This window comes from Bos indicus x Bos taurus, chromosome 20 (genome assembly GCF_003369695.1).
Source record: "Bos indicus x Bos taurus breed Angus x Brahman F1 hybrid chromosome 20, Bos_hybrid_MaternalHap_v2.0, whole genome shotgun sequence".
In the NCBI taxonomy this organism is placed as follows: domain Eukaryota; kingdom Metazoa; phylum Chordata; class Mammalia; order Artiodactyla; family Bovidae; genus Bos; species Bos indicus x Bos taurus.
In genome coordinates this window covers 66,799,453-66,806,297 of record NC_040095.1, presented here as the reverse complement: position 1 = coordinate 66,806,297, position 6,845 = coordinate 66,799,453, and positions in this window count along the sequence as shown.

Below are 6,845 nucleotides of genomic sequence, written 5' to 3'. Positions count from 1 at the left end.
GGGGATTTCGGATACAGAACACATGTACACCCGTGTCAGATTCATGTCAATCTATGGCAAAACCAATACAGTATTGTAAAGTAAAAAAAAATTAATAAGTAAATAAAACTGAAAAAAAAGACTATTAAAAAATTTGGAAACACACACACACACACAAATAGAGACGGGTTTAACTTTGTCAGTTTTATCAAGCTCCATTTGCAGAAAAATGAGAATATAGGCAGCAGAGAATGGCCCAGTCTGTGACGTGAGAGTCAAGTTAGACTCCCTCTGAGTCCCGGGCTTCTACCTGGTCCTGCACAGTGAGCGCTCGTTCTGGTTGACCCAAGTCTCGTATCCATGTTTTGAGACACTAGCCTCACTTCGCGTGTGTTTGCTATACCTGACGACATCTGTGGAATGACCTTGAAAACCAAGCCCAAGGACAGAATCCCCTTGACGTTCTCCGAGACACACCCTGTTGACCTGCGCCCCCAGAATTCTTACAAACGAGACTCTCTATGCTGTTGAGTGTGCCACGCCACTGCCATCGGGGTCACCTGTTTGTTCAGATTCCGCATTTCTAACAAGCCTCCTAGTGATGGCAAAGCCACTGGCTGGTGGCCCACAGATTGACTGGCAAGGTTCCAGATGCTCCGGTCTGTCTGAATACAGTGAAATATGCATTTACAACACAGGCCTTCAAAACATGTTTCTGAGTGATATCGAATATGTTCCTATAAAATTTGACCTTCATGCTGCAGAATTAGCATCAAATAAGCCATCAATAGTTTTTTTTCTTTTTTTGGGAAGAGCACCCAAGATATCTATGACAATTGTGTTCAATACTTACTGCACATAACAGTCACTGGGGACAGGGGGCGTGGAGAAGAAGAGGAGATGTTAAAAAATATAAATGTCTCAGCTGTATCCCTAGAAATTAAAGCAGAATATCTAGGGGTGGGTGAAGGCTTTACCCGTCAGGCTTACCCTCAAGCATCTTCAAGGCACAGTTAAGGTGGTGCTCCACAACCTTTAACCTTTAGCCCTACATGTCAGGTGTTATTACCAGCCAGTACACATGTGTGCATGCAAAGTCGCTTCAGTCTTGTTGGACACTATGAACTGTGGCCCACCAGGCTCCTCTGTTCATGAGATTCCCCAGGCAAGACGACTGCAGTGGGTTGCCATGCCTTCCTCCAGGGGACCTTCCCAACCCAGGAATCAAACCTGTGTCTCTCATGCTTCCTGCATTGGCAGGCAGGTTCTTCACCAAGACAGTGCACATGAGCTAGTAAAATCAAAGTAAATTCCCAATATTGGCTTCCCAGGTGACTCTAATGGTAAAGAATCTGCCTGCACTATAGGAGATGCAAGAGACATGGATTCAGTCTTTGGGTCTGGAAGATCCCTTGGAGAAGGCCGTGGCAACCCACTCTGGCATTCTTGCCTAGAAAACCTCATGGACAGAGGAGTCTGGTGGGCTATAGTCCACGGGGTTGCAAAGAGTCAGACACGACTGAGCACTCACTACCCACAGCTTCCCAATAATAGCTATTCCGAACACCCAGTAATTGGCAAGCATTTTCTTTATTAATTCCCTTTGGGTGCTCTTTTTTAAAATTTTGTTTCCACTGATAATTGAGCAAGGGAAACATCTTTAACATATAGTTTGGCCACTATAGAGCTGGATAAAGTAACTTGTAATTTGCAATCTTGTGTCTTTATTTAGGGCTTCCCTGGTGGCTCAGACAGTATAGAATCTGCCTGAAATGCAGAAGACCTGATTCAATCCCTGGGTTGAGAAGATCTCCTGAAAAAGGAAATGTATTTTAATCTAGCAATTTTCTATTTCTTAACACCAGTTGAATAGTCTTTCCTCTCCTCGAAGAGAGGCACTTATTTTAAAAAGATCTCACTGGGCTTGAGTCTATATGTCAGAGAGTTTCTCTAAATAGTCCCAGGAGAAAGTTTGATAAATGACTAAGTGTATTGATCCCTGCTATCTTCATAAGTCAAGACAGGATGCCCTTAATGGAAATGTGACATAGATGAGAGAGCAATTAGAACAAAAAGATGAATCACCATTCAGCTGCCAGCGCTTTGAAACAGGAGTAATGTTTTGCTTGTTTGAGGCAAAAATAACAGTAGCCAGGCAGAGACCAACAGGCAGAGACCCCACAAGCCCACTGCTAGCTGCACACCAGAAAGAACCGAAGACCCTAACGAGCATGTGTGCATGCGTGCTTAAAACACCGAAGACCCTAACGAGCATGTGTGCATGCGTGCTTAAAACACCGAAGACCCTAACGAGCATGTGTGCATGCGTGCTTAAAACACTGAAGACCCTAACGAGCATGTGCGCATGCGTGCTTAAAACCGCACTATTCACGGCAGCAAAAGTAGAAACAACCCACACACCCAGCAACAGATGACGGGATCAACAAACCGCGATCTCATAACGGAATACGACTCGGCCTTGAAAAGGGAATAAGCACTTATGCTGCAATGGGATGGACCTCAGAAACACTAAGCGAAAGAAGGCAGAACCCAAAACCCAGGTTTTTACTGTGTGTCCATTTACAGGAAATATCAAGAACAGGTAAATCCATAGAGACAAAACGCCGACTGGAGGTTGCCAAGGGCAGAGTGAAGAAGAGAAAATGGGGAAAAGCTTATGGAGAGTCTTCCTTCTGAGTGAAGGAAATGCTTTGGAATTAGACAGAGGTGATGGTCGTACAACGTAGTGAATGCACTAAATGCCAGTGAAGTGCTCGCTTTGGGGGTTCTGTTTTTTTGACGTGGAACATTTTTTAAGTCTTTATTGACTTTGTTACACTATGGCTTCTGGTTTAGGTTTGTTTTTTTGGCCATGAGTCATGTGGGATCCTAGCTCCCTGCACTCTCTGCATTGGAAAGCAAAGTCTTTCCCACTGGACCACCACAGAAGTCCCAGATTACTCATTTCTAAATGTTTACCTTTTTCACATGATATTACAATAGATTATTTTCTAATATGGAAACTGTTTGTCATATTTGATGATAGACTATGGAGCTGGAAAGGCAGATGGAGAATGTTGGTGAAGATGATGTTTTTATTAGAGTTATCAGGGAAAGCCATCTCTAAAAACAGAATTTGGGGAATCCCAAAGGAGGGAGTGAACCATGTGGACATGCCTGAAAAGACCACTCCAGGCAGAAGGCCTCCAGGGAGCGTTACTGATGACCAATGGCAGAGTGGCCAAGCTGGCTGGGTAACCGTGTCTAGAATTTTGATTCGTAGGGGCTCATAGGGATAGAGGAGGCCCATTATGCTGGGAACCAAAGGAAGTCCAGAATAAACCACATGGAAGAAATGAAATCGAGTAGGAAATTGGAGAGCCTGCCTAGAGACAGAACAACCCCTCTCTGTATCTAAAAAGCGTTAGTCTCATGGACCTTCTCCAGGTTCTACAGGGTGATTTAATGAGAAGTGAGAAAATGCAGAAGCAAAAAAAAAAAAAAAAGGGGGAGCAAAATTATAACAGTTCAGCCATAAAACAAAGTCAAGGACCTTTAGTTCCTCGTCAAGGTCTACAGATAGTGTCCTGGGCCATATCCTTGCGTTGGGTTGCAGATGCAGACACACCAGGTGGAGAAAGTTAACTGTAGGCTGACCACGAGCACATAGGCTCCAAACCAGCTGGACCCCCAAAATTGACAATTAAGGTTCCTAAATTCCTGCCGGTTACCTCCCCATCAGCCAATCAGAGAATTATGCATGAGCTGATCATGCACCCGACAACCTTCTCTGTCTTTAAAAAGCTTCCCATGAAAGCCACTGGAGGTCTTTTGAGCGTGACCTGTCCATTTCTCTTAGCTTTGTTTTTATTCAGTCACCCCGTTGTGTCCGACCCTTTGTGATCCCATGGACTGCAGCACGCCAGGCCTCCCTGTCCTCCACCATCTCTCAAAGTTTGCCCAAGCTTATGTCCATTGCATTGGTGATGCCATCCTTAGCTTGGCACCCTGAAATAAATGCTGTACTTTCCTTCACCACAACCCAATGTCAGTAGATTGGCTTTACTGAGTGAGTGTGGGCAGAACCGTTAGACTCAGAATCACTTCTGGTAATTCCAAAAGGACTCCTGTTCTTAGTCCTCTTGTACCCAAGATACATTGACCTGGGATAGGTGGCATCTCTCAGATCCTGTCCAACAGCTCCCTGAGCTCCTGTGTCTCAGGGACAGTTCCAAGTACTTGTCACTGACCGGGCATCACTGACCCCTGGTGCTTTTGATTCCATGAAAAGGAAAAAAGTTCTGGTCCTAGTCTGTGAGACGTCTCTGGTAAGTGCCAGAACCTTACATGTGACAATATCAGGGCATTCTTCCCTACAGGCTTGCTTTGAATGAAAGTTTTTTCTTTATTGAAGAGGGGGTGGGCATAGGAAGATAAAGGACATTGTCACCCAGTTTCAAGCAAAATGCTGCTTTTCACTGGATTTCACTCTCTGGGATGAGGAGTTCCCCAGTCTTCCAGTACTGCCTGAGTGGTAACTGGGAAAATCCCCATGAGGTCAAGGAATGTCCACACCCCATCTGGACCAGCAGATAGAAAACATTCCGCTCTCCAACTAGGGAACTGTGACCTAGAGAGGCCACCAAGCACTGAGTTGCTTGGTTCTTACTGACTGTTTCTGGTAAAACCAACTAGAAATAAATACAATAGCGAATCAGGGCTCTGTTCCATCTTGTAGTCCCGTATGGCATAGTCTACAGATTTGAGACATTTTCTGTTTTGACTCCTTGCAAGGGGAAAAAAATGATATTTTCCTTTGATGATATGTGGCCACAATAGACTCCAGAGAAAAAGGACCAAGATGAAACTCGTTTGACATTCCAAAACATTTTTCCCCCCAATATACACAGGTAGAGAAAGGTGGCTTGATAAAATAACTTTTCAAAATTCTGACTCTGAGAAAATGAAAATATTCTTAAGAGAAAACATAAAGAAATAATTTTTCCGTGTCCTTGAAACATAAACACAGCCCACATTGCTTGATACTACAGCCTTAACTTAATTAAAAATTGAAATTTAAGGGGGAAAAAAACCTTTTTAAACTCAAGTGAGTAAACTTAACTTATCCTACCACTAAAATACTTTTTATGATGAAATACTGGGCTCACTGTAGCTGTTCAGTTGTGTCTGACTCTTTGAGACCCTGTGGACTGCAGTGTACCAGGCTCCCTTGTCCTGCACTGTCTCCTGGAGTTTGCTCAGAATCGTGTCCATTGAGTTGGTGATGCCATCCAACCATCTTATACTCTGCTTCCCCTTCTACTTTTGCCTTCAATCTTTCCCAGTATCAGGGTCTTTTCAAAGAATCTGCTCTTCATATCAGGTGGTCAAAGTATTGGAGCTTCAGCTTCATCATCAGTTCTTCCAGTGAATATTCAGGGTTGATTTGCTTTAGGATTGACTGATTTGATCTCCTTGCAGTCCAAGGGACTCTCAAGAGTCTTCTCCAGCACTACTTAACTGAGTTTTAAAGTTAAGCTATGAGAGCTCTCAGTTCAGTTCAGTTCACTTCAGTTGCTCAGTCGAGTCTGACTCTTTGCAACCCTATGGACTGCAGCAAGGCAGGCTTCTCTGTCCATCACCAGCTTCTGGAGCTTACTCAAATACATGTTGAGTCGGTTATTCCACCCAACTATCTCATCCTCTGTCATCCCCTTCTCCACCTGCCTTCAGTCTTCCCCAGCATCAGGGACTTTTCCAGTGAGTCAGCCCTTTGCATCATGTGGCCAAAGTTTTGGAGCTTCAGCTTCAGCATAAGTCCATCCAATGAACATTCAAGACTGATTTCCTTTAGGATGGACTGGTTGGATCTCCTTGCAGTCCAAGGGACTCTCAAGAGGCTTCTCCAACACCACAGTTCAAAAGCATCAATTCTTGGGCACTCAGCTTTTTTTATAGTCCAACTCTTACATCCATACATGACTACTGGAAAACTATAGCTTTGACTAGACTGACATATATTGGCAAAGTAATGTCTTTGCTTTTAAATATGCTGTCTAGGTAGGTCATAGCTATTCTTCCAAGAAGTAAATGTCTTTTAATTTCATGGCTGCAGTCACCATCTGCAGTGATTTTGGAGTCCAAAAAAATAAAGTCTGTCACTGTTTCTACTGTTTCCCAATCTATCTGCCATGAAGTGATGTGACCAGATGTCATGATCTCAGTTTTCTGAATGTTGAGCTTTAAGCCAACTTTTTCACTCTCCTCTTTCACTTTCATCAAGAGGCTCTTTAGTTCTTTTTTGCTTTCTGGCATAAGAGTGGTATCATCTGCATATCTGAGGTTATTGATATTTCTCCCAGCAATCTTGATTCCAGCTTGTGCTTTATCCAGCCTGGTATTTCGCATGATGTACTCTGCATATAAGTTAAATAAGTAGGGTGACAATATACAGCCTTGACATACTCCTTTCCCAATTTTGTTTTTTTTCCCCTTTGTTTTTATTTTTTTATTTATTATTATTTTTTTACTTTACAATATTGTATTGGTTTTGCCATACATCAACATGCATCCCCCACGGGTGTACACGTATTCCCTGTCCTGAACCCCCCTCCCACCTCCCTCCCCATACCATCCTTCTGAGTCATCCCAGTGCACCAGCTCCAAGCTTCCTGTATCCTGCATCAAACCTGGACTGGTGATTCATTTCTTATATGATATTATACATGTTTTAATGCCATTCTCCCAAATCATCCCCCACTCCCTCTCCCACAGAGTCCAAAAGACTGTTCTATACATCTGTGTCTCTTTTGCTGTCATGCATACAGGGTTGTCATTACCATCTTTCTAAATTCCATATATATGCG